The sequence below is a fragment of the Procambarus clarkii genome, chromosome 2, assembly GCF_040958095.1.
Source record: "Procambarus clarkii isolate CNS0578487 chromosome 2, FALCON_Pclarkii_2.0, whole genome shotgun sequence".
NCBI classification, from domain to species: Eukaryota; Metazoa; Arthropoda; class Malacostraca; order Decapoda; family Cambaridae; genus Procambarus; species Procambarus clarkii.
In genome coordinates, this window is record NC_091151.1 from 9,377,282 (window position 1) to 9,392,222 (window position 14,941).

Genomic DNA, 14,941 nt, shown 5'->3' on the forward strand with positions numbered 1-14,941 from the left:
TAACGGAAACTCACACAAAGGACTACCTTGATGGTGAAATATGGATCTCAGAATACAATCTCTTCAGATGTGATAGGAAACACCGGCTTCAGGGTGGGGTCAGCCTCTACATCAAAGACACACTCATCTGTACTGAGCTGCTAAACACCTCAAATGATATGGTGGAAGTGCTGATAGTCAAAATAGAGATCCTAAATGTAGTTGTTGTCCTTGTATATAAGTCACCGGAGGCAAACCCTCAGCAGTTTAAAGACCAACTAATGAAAATAGAACACTGCTTGGAAAACCTCACAAATCCAGCTCCGAACATCATCCTGCTTGGGGACTTCAACCTACGGCACCTGAAATGGAAGCACCTGGCTAATACAGTAATATCAGAAAGAATACCAGGAAGTAGCCTAAATGAACAGGCACATGCAAATGACCTGCTACGGATGTGCGATAAGTTTGCCTTACACCAGCAAATAGTAGAACCAACTAGGAAGGAGAACACGCTGGACCTCATTTTCACTAATAATGATGAGTTGATCGCGAACATAATGATTACAAATACCTGTTACTCAGATCACAACTTAATTGAAGTTCTGACAACCATGGGGAATGGACCTTCAAAACCAGTCCAGATTCCCAGTGGAGGAGATTTCAGCAAATTCAACTTCAATAATAAACGGATAAACTGGGAGCAAATAAACCAGGACTTCACAGAAATAAACTGGGAAGAACAGCTAGGAAATGCAAACCTGAACCAGTGCTTGGAAAAAATAAGCTCAGTAGCACTAGAAATATGTTCAAACCGCATACCCCTAAGAAAAAAGAGAAAGAGATGCAGATTGGAACGGGAACGTCGTTCCCTATATAGGCGAAGAAAACGAATCGCGGAACAACTTGAGAGTCGCACCCTATCTCAAGAACGGCGAAGAAGGTTAGGTAGAGAAATAGAAACAATTGAACTCAAGCTACAAGAATCATACAAAACCCAGGAGATGCAAAGAGAGCAAAAGGCCATCAGTGAAATAGAGAGAAATCCGAAATATTTTTTCTCCTATGCAAAATCAAGATCAAAAACCACATCTAGTATCGGGCCCCTGCGAAAGGGAGATGGAACTTTCACCGATGACAACAAAGAAATGAGCGAGTTACTGAGGAAGCAGTACGACTCTGTTTTCAGCGAGCCATTAAATGCACTAAAGATTGATAACCCAAATGAATTTTTCATGGATATGATACCAACATCGAATCATATATCAGACGTCGCCCTATCCCCAATAGATTTTGAAGAAGCCATAAACAGTATGCCTATGCACTCTGCACCAGGCCCGGATTCTTGGAACTCCATATGCATCAAGAACTGTAAAAAACCACTATCGCAGGCCCTTCACATTCTGTGGAGACAAAGCCTAGATACTGGCGTTATCCCTGACATACTAAAAACAGCAGAGATAGCACCACTCCATAAAGGAGGAAATAAGGCAGAGGCAAAAAATTACAGACCGATAGCACTAACATCGCACATCATAACAATTTTTGAGAGAGTGCTAAGAAGTAAGATCACAAAATACATGGAATCACAGCAACTCCATAACCCCGGACAACATGATTTCAGAACAGGGCGCTCTTGCCTGTCGCAGTTGCTGGACCACTATAATATGGCATTAGATGCTATGGAAGACAAACAAAACGCTGATGTAATTTACACAGATTTCGCAAAAGCTTTTGATAAATGTGACCATGGTGTTATTGCACATAAAATGCGTTCAAAAGGAATTACCGGGAAAATAGGCAGATGGATCTACAATTTCCTGACTAACAGAACCCAATGTGTAATAGTCAACAAAATAAAATCCAGCCCATCAACCGTGAAGAGCTCATTCCCCCATGGTACTGTGCTTGCTCCAGTACTTTTTCTCATCCTCATATCGGACATAGACCAGAACACAACCTATAGCACTGTATCATCCTTTGCAGATGACACTAGGATTTTCATGAGAGTTGGCAACATAGAGGACACGGCAAACCTTCAATCAGATGTAGATCAGGTCTTTCTATGGGCTACAGAAAATAATATGGTGTTTAACGAGGATAAGTTCCAGCTCATGCGCTACGGAAAAATTGAAAATATAAAAACAGAAACCACGTACAAAACTCAGGCAAATCATAACATAGAACGAAAAGGCAATGTAAAGGATCTGGGTGTATTCATGTCGGAAGACCTTACCTTTAAAGAACACAATAAAGTAGCCGTCACAACTGCAAGAAAAATGACAGGTTGGATAACAAGAACTTTTCACACTAGAGATGCTATACCGATGATGATACTTTTCAAAACGCTTGTGCTCTCTAGAGTGGAGTACTGCTGCTACTGCTGCACAATGACAGCTCCTTTCAAAGCTGGAGAAATTGCTGACCTAGAGAGCGTGCAAGGATCCTTTACTGCTAGAATCCACTCAGTAAAACATCTAAATTACTGGGACCGACTAAAGAGCCTAAATCTGTACTCCCTTGAGCGCAGGCGGGAGAGATACATAATAATTTACACGTGGAAAATAATTGAGGGGCTGGTCCCAAACCTGCACACAGAAATAACATCACATGAGACCAGAAGACATGGCAGGATGTGCAGAATATCCCCGTTGAAAAGTAGAGGTGCAACAGGTACTCTGAGAGAGAACTCTATCAACATCAGAGGCCCGAGACTGTTCAACACGCTTCCACTACACATAAGGGGCATAACTGGCAAACCCCTCACAGTGTTCAAGAGAGAACTGGATAAGCACCTCCAAAGGATACCTGATCAACCAAGCTGTGACTCATACGTCAGGCTGCGAGCAGCCGCGTCTAACAGCCTGGTTGATCAGTCCAGCAACCAGGAGGCCTGGTCGACGACCAGGCCGCGGGGACACTGAGCCCCGGAAGCACCTCAAGGTAGCAAGGTAGCTCCTGACAGCCTGCCTCACCATCAACTTGGGCAAGTCCACCTTTGCCAAAGGTAAAGTGCGTTATCTTGGTCATGAGATAGGGAGTGGCAGCATAGCTCCGTTAAACATACACACTCAAGCTATCCAACATTACCCACAGCCTACCACCAGGAAGCAGCTCCTGCGCATCCTTGGTCTTGCCTCCTACTACCGTAGGTTTGTGAAGAATTTTAGTACGGTGGCGACACCTTTGATCACTTTAACCCGCCCCAAACAACGGTATAATTGGACCATTCAGCAGATCATTGCTTTTGAACAACTTAAATTCCTGCTCTGTTCTAATCCTATTCTCGCCTCGCCAGATATCACGAAGCCTTTCATCCTCCATGTCGACGCCAGAGGTACCGGCATCGGGGGTGTCCTGATGCAACAACCAGGCGAGGATGTTCTACCTGTTAGCTACTACAGCTACAAGAAAAAAACACCAGAAGAATTACTGCACGATCGAAAAGGAACTACTCCCCATCGTCCTAAACTTGCAGCACTTTGAATCATACCTGCAAGGTTTTCGGTCTACCACCATCTACTCGGACCACAATCCCCTACGCTTCTTGCAGCAAGCCCAATTCACCAATCAACGGCTTCTACGATGGGCTTTATATCTGCAGAATTTCAACATGGAGATCTTCTACATCAGAGGTTCTGACAACATCATAACAGACGCCCTCTCCAGAGTTTATGAGGTAGAGGCAGCTCCACCTACCACTCTACCACCTGAAGACGCAACTTCACCTGTAAGTGCAGGCTTCGCGGGAGAGTTGTGACGATAATCTCTTTCAAGAGAGATTGAGCCTGATCTTCTCTACATGAAGTTACGTATAATATACAAGAATAAGATGCTACCTTCAAGTTACGTCTACCAGTAGCACAAAACGTTTTGACCAGGACTCACCCCCCTACTCCACTCCCTCCACGCCAGTTCGTCATCAACCAGCCAACTACCCTTCCCATCCTGCCTGCTCCTGATTGGTGACTTGCCGACTGCACACCTGCACACTGCACCTCAGTGCCCTCTACCTGAGTCGATATCTGGGCTTGATCCAGCCATTGAAGTCAGAATATCCTTGTGCTCTCAAGCCGTGAACAACTAACTGATATATGCTGTATCAGGTGGATTTCTCGCAGCTAGCACCATATTCTCAGCACCTGAATTTTTTTCACCTTTAACTTTATATTATTGTAGAGTAATTTTATCCCTATTATTCATTTATGTTATATTGTTTTTGAGTATATTATATTGTAGAGTAACTTTATCCCTATTATTCATTTATGATATATTGTTTTTGACTTGTTCGTTTGCACTGTACATTGCCAAGGGATTGTCTTTGTTTATAATTTGTTTTCTATATTAAATAAAGTTTCATTGTTCATATTTTGTGTTTTGTGTGTCTTTCCTTACTTTACCACAGACAAACAGGCAAGCATTCTATCTTTTTTTTTTTGTAAGTGTGACTAGGCATTGACACCTGCCATTGGAGGACTGCCGAACATCTATACTCCAACACTTTTCCATCAATATATATATATATATATATATATATATATATATATATATATATATATATATATATATATATATATATATATATATATATATATATATATATGTTGTACCTAGTAGCCAGAACATCGTACTCGGCATGCTATGCAAGGCCCGATTTGCCTAATAAGCCAAGTTTTCCTGAATTAATATATTTTCTCTAATTTTTTTCTTATGAAATGATAAAGCTACTCATTTCATTATGTATGAGGTCAATTTTTTTTTATTGGAGTTAAAATTAACGTAGATATATGACCGAACCTAACCAACCCTACCTAACCTAAACCCTAACCTAAACTAACAAAACTAAGTAAATTATCTATGTTCTTAATATAATATAATAACACTATTTTAAATAAACTAATTGGAAACAATTTATTGAAAATAAAGAAATCACTCGGCCTATTAGGCAAATCGAGCCTTGTATAGTAGGCCGAGAAGCGCATTCTGGCTACTTGGTACGTCATATATGTATATATATATATGTCGTACTTAGTAGCCAGAACGCCCTTCTCAGCCTATTATGCAAGGCCCGATTTGCTTAATAAGCCAAGTTTTCATGAATTGATTATATTTCGACTACCTAACCTACCTAACCTAACCTAACCTAACTTTTTCAGCTACCTAACCTAACCTAACCTATAAAGATAGGTTAGGTTAGGTTAGGTAGGGTTGGTTAGGTTCGGTCATATATCTACGTTAATTTTAACTCCAATTAAAAAAAATTGACTCATTTATAATTAAATGGGTAGCTTTATCATTTCATAAGATAAAAATTAGAGAAAATATATTAATTCAGGAAAACTTGGCTTATTAGGCAAATCGGGCCTTGCATAGTAGGCTGAAAAGTGCGTTCTGGCTACTAGGTACGACATATATATATATATATATATATATATATATATATATATATATATATATATATGTCGTACCTAGTAGCCAGAACGCACTTCTCAGCCTACTATGCAAGGCCCGATTTGCCTAATAAGCCAAGTTTTCCTGAATTATTATATTTTCTCAATTTTTTTTTTATGAAATGATAAACCTACCCATTTCATTATGTATGAGGTCAATATTTTTTATTGGAGTTAAAATTAACGTAGATATATGACCAAACCTAACCAACCCTACCTAACCTAACCTAACCTATCTTTATAGGTTAGGTTAGGTTAGGTAGCCAAAAAAGTTAGGTTAGGTTAGGTTAGGTAGGTTAGGTAGTCGAAAAACAATTAATTCATGAAAACTTGGCTTATTAGGCAAATCGGGCATTGCATAGTAGGCTGACAAGTGAGTTCTGGCTACTAGGTACGACATATATATATATATACACAGGATTAACTTTACGGCGCATACTCATACATATTCATCTACTACTACTACTACTATTCCTCTCTTCTTCTCCTCTGCAACATTCCTCTTCCTTTACTCTCCCTACATGACCACATACAACCATATACCCTCCCGCCCCACTCCAACACCACCCTCGGTCAAAGTGCTGCGCGGCGGGATGCTATGCGCTGCCACGTGTCACACACCCAGGGAAACCCCCCCCCCCAGAACACTATGTGACTAGACACCTGTGCACCACCTGACCAGGGCACTACTGGGGCCCCAACACACTGGTTTGCCCAGGGGCCCATAATAATGTTGAGACATCCATATTTTGGGGCGAACCCTCTTTACCTTATACATCAATGACAGAATTGAGAATATTACAAACCACGGCATGTTAAACCTGTGTAAAACCTGCATTACCTGCAGCCACTTGCAATAGAAATCGATATCTCAGCCTAATTCTGGCAATTACAATGTCACACTATCTAGTGAATGTTTTATGCCGGCCATATATATAATTCTCGGTTCTAAACATGTAATAGCTCTTTACACTCGTGCTTTCTGACCCTTAAGTGTCAGTAACTGCTCTTCTGTCATCCCCAATATCCTGAAATATTGCGGCTTTTATAGCAGAGATTGGAATGCCAATATCCCACTAAATTTCGAGCTTATCACTTGCAGTTTTAGCTGCTTTGGACACATCTGTGACAGGTGAGTGTCATGTTCACAGAAAATGGTACCATCCGTTTTCTATGTGCGGCGGAGCAGACGCTAGAGAGAGAGAAGGTAAACAAGAGAGCGTACAGGACGCCAGCCAAGCTTGGTAGCTACTAGTCATGTAATCATATTAAGTATTAAAGTCAGTAACCAAGTCATGACTTTACATCAACCCTACAATCAAGACTTCCTCAGTAACACACAAACACCACATTGGCGACGAGGATGAAATGTGAACGCAGGTATTTGTTCAGTTTCAAACACAAGGGAGAAGCATGCTGCCTGGAGGAGGAAGAGAAGCTGTGAGCGCCATACCCGATGCTGTACGCTAACCGATGCTGTGTGCTAACCAATGCTGTGTGCTAAACGATGCTGTGTGCTAACCAATGCTGTGTGCTACCCAAGCTGTGTGCTACCCAAGCTGTGCTGAAGAAACTGTGTACTGAGGAATCTGCCGACGTTGTGTACGAAACGACGCATTGATGTGTACAAAACCTGATGTTTTGGTTACGAAACGACGCTTCGTGCTACAAAATTCATCACACTGAACTGACTGCTGTACCAACTGCTGCACCAACTGCTGCTGTACCAACTGCTGCACCAACTGCTGCTGTACCAACTGCTGCACCAACTGCTGTACCAACTGCTGTACCAACTGCTGCTGTACCAACTGCTGTGCTGCTGCTGTGAGTAGGAACAACACATGTACACAAGGGCTAGGTAAGAAGTCAGTTGCTGCTATATTGTGCACTGTTGTGAACTTTTGCATTAAAATGCTTGTGTGCTTTGCAAAATTAAAGTAATTACAGTGAATTCTTGACTAACATATTCAGTGCAGTAAGTGTTTAATATTCTAAGGAACATTTAAGTGATAAGTTACATTTATTCAGTAAAAATGGCAAATATACCTCAGCTTCCTGCATTTGATCCTGACTGTGACCAGACAAACCTGTCACAGAGGTGGGTCAAATGGCTTAAAAGGTTTGAAAATTTGTTGATAGTTTCTGACATCAAAAGTGCTGAAAGAAAGCGTGCCTTTCTACTTCATTATGCAGGTGATAGAGTTTGTGACATCTTTGACACACTGAAAGACACTGGTGGTGCCAAAGATTATGACACTGCCAAAGCCAAACTAACAGAGCATTTCAAACCAAGGCAAAATACTGCAATGGAAATTATGCATTTCAGGAGAGCAAAACAACTCTCTAATGAAACTGTGGATCAATACCACACACGTCTGCAGGGTTTAGCAGCCCATTGTGAATTTGCTGATGTTGACAAAGAAATCAAACAGCAAATAATTGAAACATGCACATCTACACGTCTCCGTCGAAGAGCTCTAGAACTTGTTGATGATGAAAGTTCTCTTACCAAGATACTGGATATTGCTCGTCGAATGGAAGATGCTGCACGTGATGCTCGTGTCATGGAGTGCAGTGCCAACAACGGTTCTGCCACTGTTACTAACAGTGATGAGGTACGTAAGGTTCAGGGAGGACATCGTAATCAAAGAAGATATGCCAAACCTAACAGTAAATTTAGCCGAGAACCACGTCACAACTGGGGTCAAGGAACAAGGCTCAAGCAGTCACAACGACCCACATCAGAGGGTGTCAACAATAAATGTTACAATTGTGGAGGAGACTACCTACACCAAGATAATGTTTGTCCTGCTCAAGGTAAGAAGTGCTATGAGTGTGGAAAACTAGGTCATTTTGGTGCTATGTGTCGTTCCGCACTAAAGAAACCACAGTCAATGAATAAAAGCACTGTACGAGGATCAGGTCATAGGGGTCGAGGTGGTAAACACAATATTGCACCTCAAATCAAGAATGTTAACAATGTACAAGACAACATTTCATTACAACCAGTCTCAGATGACAGTGAATGTGATTATACTTATGGAGTACAAGCAATCACAGAATGGAATGATCTTCCATACAACCCAGAGACATGTGTATACATTGCTGGTATTTGTCTCAAGGTTCTCATTGACACTGGATCAAACATTGACACCATTGCTGAGTGCCACTATGAAAAATTTAAAAAACAGTTCCCAAAGCTTGAGAACTATAATGGCAAAGCCACTGCCTATGCTTCAAAGGTAGCCTTGCCAGTGATTGGAACTTTCACTGCAGAGATTAAGTCAAAGAATGCAATGCTCATTACTACATTCCATGTTGTTAGGAATGCAAAGGAGTCTTTACTCAGTTACAAGACTTCAACTAAATTGGGGATACTTCAGCTTTCTACTGCTGTAGCAGTGGAATCTGCAAACAATGTGGATGCTATTGTTGCTGAATTTTCTGATCTATTTAAATCCATAGGTTGTTATACTGATAGCAAAGTACATCTGCATATCAACCCAGATGTAATTCCAGTTGCCCAACCACATCGCCGACAACCATTCCATACTCGCAAGAAAGTTGATGCCGAACTGGATAGGCTGATGGAACTAGATATCATTGAACCAGTAACAGGCCCAACACCATGGGTAAGCCCAATTGTCACTCCACCAAAGCCGAAGAATCCAGATGAGATACGCATTTGTGTGGACATGCGTGTTCCCAACAAGGCAATAATGCGTGAACGCCATCCTACACCGACTGTAGATGATATGATCTACCGCTTGAATGGTGCAACTGTATTCAGCAAGTTAGATTTAAACAAGGGCTATCATCAGCTTGAACTTGATGAGGAGAGTCGATTCATCACAACGTTTACGACACATCGAGGTCTGTATAGGTACAAGCGCCTGAGTTTTGGTATCAACAGTGCTGCCGAGGTATTCCAGCACATCATCAGCCAGGTATTGCAAGACATACCTAATGCTGACAACATGTCTGATGACATCATTGTTTATGGCCGTACCCAAGCTGAACACGACAAAGCTCTTCGTGCAACATTGCAACGCTTACGAGAAAAGAATCTGACGTTAAGCCGAGCAAAGTGTGAGTTCAATCAACATAAAATTGAATTCTTTGGACATGTACTTAGTGACAAAGGTCTGTCTCCAGATCCTAAGAAAGTTGCAGATATCAAGAATGCTGCACCTCCTTCAACGTCCACTGAAGTACATAGTTTTCTGGGAATGGCAAACTACTGTTCTCGCTTCATTCCAGATTTTGCTACCATTACAAAGCCTCTACGTGAGCTCCTGAAGAAAAACGCATCATGGTACTGGAGCGATATCGAGCAAAATGCATTTGATGCTGTGAAAGATGCACTAGTAGAGAATGCGACTGCTGCATACTTTGATCCATCAATGGACACTGAGTTAACGGTGGATGCTAGTCCTGTTGGTTTAGGTGCTGTTTTAGCCCAACACAAACCTGGTCAACCAGATTCCAGAGTAGTAATTGCCTACGCTAGCCGTTCTCTCACAGATGTTGAGCAACGATACAGTCAGACAGAGAAGGAAGCTCTTGCTCTTGTATGGGGCTGTGAACACTTCAATGTGTATCTGCTTGGTGCACCCTTCACCACGATAGTCACTGACCACAAACCGTTGGAGACCATCTTCAATAATCCAAAGTCCAAACCACCAGCTCGCATTGAGAGATGGGCTCTTCGTCTGCAACCATACAACTTTACGGTGAAGTACAAGCCGGGTGCAGGCAATCCCGCTGATTACATCAGTCGACATCCTGCCAACAGTTTCACCATCACCAAGCATCAGCAAGTTGCCGAGGAATATGTACACTCTGTAACCTGTGATGCAGTCCCTAAGGCTCTCACTCTTGATGAAATCCGTACTGCAACCCTAGAGGACCCAACTCTGCAAGCAACAGTGGATGCATTGACTAAGAAAAAGTTTCCACGCATCCCACCCTCAGGAGTTGACCAAGATGCATTCAAAGCACTTGAACGCATCCAGACAGAATTAAGTGTTACGCAACAACGCGACACTGTGCTGCGAGGTACTCGTATCGTTATTCCAGCTGTTCTCCAGCAACGTGCTCTGAAGCTTGCACATCAAGGACACCAAGGTCTTGTTAGGACCAAACAGCTGCTACGAGAAAAGGTGTGGTTTCCTGGTATTGATCGACAAGCAAAGGATATGCATGATGCCTGTGTCCCTTGCCAAGCTGCTGTGGATACTTCAAGACCAACACCTCTACAACCTTCACCACTACCTGCTGCACCATGGACGGAAGTATCGATGGACTTCTGCGGACCGCTACCAACTGGAGAGTACTTGATGGTAGTCATTGATGATCACTCACGTTATCCAGAAGTAGAAATCATCACTTCCACGTCTGCAAAGGCCGTCATCCCGAAACTCGACAAGATCTTTTCAAACTTTGGCATTCCTGAAGTTGTCAAGACGGACAATGGACCGCCATTCAATGGACAAGACTTCGTCAACTTTGCTGAGCATATTGGATTCAAACACCGCCGTGTGATGCCACTACATCCTCGAGCAAATGGAGAAGTTGAGAGATTCATGCAACCTCTCATGAAAGCGGTACGCTGTGCTCATGCTGAAGGACGATCCTGGAAACAAGCTATGTATGCTTTTCTCAGGAACTACCGTGCAACACAGCATGGAACACTGGGCAAGTCACCTGGTGAACTTTTATTTGGACGTCCTATGAGAATCGCACTACCCGTCATGCCAGCCGAGGTAACGGATAAACGTCTCGCTCAGAAGGATGCACTAGCCAAGGGCAAAATGAAAATTGCTCATGATCAACGTGCAAAGGAACAGTTCATAAAGGTTGGTGACACTGTTCTCGTTAAAAAGAAAAAAGAGGGAAAGTTAGATATGCCGTATGATACAAAACCATATAAAGTGATTAGTGTAAAAGGAACTATGGTAACAGCTAGTAATAGAGATCATAGTATAACACGTAATATGGCTTATTTCAAAGTGATTCCAAATAGTGTAGAAAATGATGAAGTGCAAAGTCGTGCAAAAGAAAAAAAAAATAGTTATAACCCGACAAACAATTCATCAAGGAATGTTATTGCATTTAAGGACTCTCGTCCTAAACGTCATGTTAAACGCCCTACACGATTTGATGATTAATTGTGTTCCTATGTAATGAAAAGTATTTACTTATTGTGCTAAACTAAATTTAATATTGTTTGAATAATGCAGATATCTCATTCAATATTTTGTAACTTTGTATAACAGTTTCTTTCATGTTTGTTTAACATTGCATATGTATTTTTAACATTGAAATCCTTTGTGGAAAAGATTAAGTTGTTTAAATTCTTTGTGTGCTTAATTAATGTTAAATGTATGCAGTATCTCTTGATATGGTAATAACTTACTTTGTGTCAATAACTTTGCTTTGTGCTACAAGCAGGGTAGACATCCTGTATTCATTCTTTTTAAAGAAAAGGAGGGATGTCATGTTCACAGAAAATGGTACCATCCGTTTTCTATGTGTGGCGGAGCAGACGCTAGAGAGAGAGAAGGTAAACAATAGAGCGTACAGGACGCCCGCCAAGCTTGGTAGCTACTAGTCATGTAATCATATTAAGTATTAAAGTCAGTAACCAAGTCATGACTTTACATCAACCCTACAATCAAGACTTCCTCAGTAACACACAAACACCACAGTGAGTATGCCTCTTATGTGTGATGGTATCCATACAAATGAGATTGAAACTCTTGCTCTGTATATTTGGTAGTTGATGAAAGACCCACAGTTGGTAGTGGACCCCATTCCAGTCCTACATATAGAAGTGAACCTGTTTGCAGTAGTGTACCCTATAAACCTTCCTCCATAACATCGTTTTCTGTAGACGTTCCAAAACTCCATTCTCTTGAAAATTTCAAAGCACACACTCTTGTATACCATGTTGATTGGCGAAGCACCATTATTATATGTAATAATTAATAGTGTTTATTATTATTTACTAAGAACAACCAACATTTCTCAGAACAAAACTACGAGCCTTCAATAAAATGTATTTGATACATAATATTCTAATAGCATGGACAATCGTAGGTAAATTTCACAACACATGTGGGACTGTAAAAATATAATTTTCATTAAAATTAAACTTATCACGACTATTCTGCTATCTACGGCGATAGACGGGTACTATGAGACGTAAATTGGTACGTGAGGTAGAGTTAGCACCCTGAAAAAAAATATAACTAGGAAAATACCACATAGGTACTATATAGATTAGCAGCATAGAAACTATAAGCATTTAGTCACATATGTGTTGTCTTGTGTGAGAACGGGTTGCTACATCTTATTTGGAAACAAATCAACAAATACAATTCAGCTTCAGATAGACATCAGTTAATGTTAACATCAGTAATACAAATTATGGAAAGTTAATTGGCCTATACTTAATCAAGACGGTGGTGACTCTCTATTACTCCCTTATCTATCCATATCTCAACTATGGTATTTGTGCTTGGGGCTCTACTACCCAAAATCACTTACGTCCTCTAATTACTCAACACAAAGCTGCCATTAGGACAATATCCAACTCTGGCCCCAGACATCACTCGGTACCCCTATTCAAATCTCTGAATATGTTAGATATTAAGTCACTGCACATTCTCTCATGTGTATTATACATATATAAAACGCTGAACTGTAATGCCAATCCTGACCTCAAAAGCTTCATTGAAGGTTGTAACAGAACCCATGAGCACCACACCAGAAATAAATTCAGTTTTGATATTCCAAGAGTACGACTTAATCATACTAGAAATGCTCTACAAATCAAGGGACCCAGAATGTGGAATGACCTTCCCAACCATGTTAAAGACTGTACCTCTCTCAACCAGTTTAAGATAAAAACGAAGCACTACCTAATAAATTCCCTGTAACCTACCTTACCCCTCTATTGTCAACCCATGTTTGTTTTCTTAAACAACGCTGTTTGTTGACCTATTTGTATTTGTGCTGCTTTTCCAGCCATGTTTCCCCCTTTTTATCTTTATTTTTATTTGTTCTCAACACATTTTATTCTTTATACTCATTTAGCATTAAGTATTAGTCATTAAAGTTTTTCCTGCCCGAAACGCTTTGCGTAATAGTGGCTTTAGGCATTGTATGTACGGGCTCTATCAATAAATCTATCAATTTATGTAAAATCTCTTGTATGTATGCACCTTACCTGAATAAACATTTTATTTTTTATTTTTCATTTTATAAGAGACTCAACTTATGCACACATACAACACATAAAAAAAGTCTCAAAAACGGTTAGTATGCTCTCTAAAATTAGATATTGTGTTCCAAACTCTGCTCTCCCTTCACTATACTATGTGCTAATCCATCCCAATCTTACATATGGTATCTGTACATGGGGTTTAACTACTGTAAACTACCTCAAGCCCTCATCTCCCAGCAAAAACCTGCTATAAGAACAATAACAGACTCTGCATTCAGACAACATTAGGCACCCCTCCCACCCTTTTTTTAAATTCCTAAACATGCTAAACATAACCTTACTCCACACATTCTCTTGTGCCATTTACATTTACAAAACCCTGTTCATATATGCAAACCCTGTTCTGAAACTCTCCCTGGAAAGATGTAATTGAACCCAGAATCACCACACCAGAAACAAATATCTCTTTGATAATCCCAGATTCAAACTTAATCTGTATAAACACTCCCGGCAAATAAAAATCGCTAGGGCCAGATTCACGAAGCAGTTACGCAAGTACTTACGAACGTACACAACTTTCCTAAATTTTTGACGGTTTTAGTTACATTTATTAAACAGTTTACAAGCATGAAAACTTCCCAATCAACTGTTGTTATTGTTATAAACAGCCTCCTGGTGTTTCCGAGCTCATTAACTGTTTAATGATGGTAAACAAAGCTGCCAAAGGTTGAGAAAAAATGTACATGTTCGTAAGTGCTTGCGTAACTGCTTTGTGAATCTAACCCCAAGCTATGGAACTCACTCCCTAATGAATTGAAAAACTGTCCAACTTTTGCCTTACTCAAAAATAAAACCAAAATGTACCTAATTTCATCTTCATAGCTTCCTTTCTAGTGCTTTAAACTCGCACTGCTACCCAATCCCCCAATATATATGTAGCTAAGTCATTCAACTTTACCATTATAATCATTGCCCCCTCACCTTATATCATATGTTATAATGAATTCATATTTTACTGCATTATACCTTTAAATAATCCTCAAATTATGCTACAATGCACCTGATAATAACCTTCAAATTTTACTTCTATATCTACTAATCATTGTCAAATTTTCTTACAGTCTACATATTTATTTATTTATTTATTTATTTATTTATTTATATACAAGAAGGTACATTGGCTTTGTGAGAATACATAGCATAGTACAGTAATTGCACTCTTGTAAAGCCACTAGTACACGCAGCGTTTCGGGCAGGTCCTTAATCTAACAGATAATTTTAA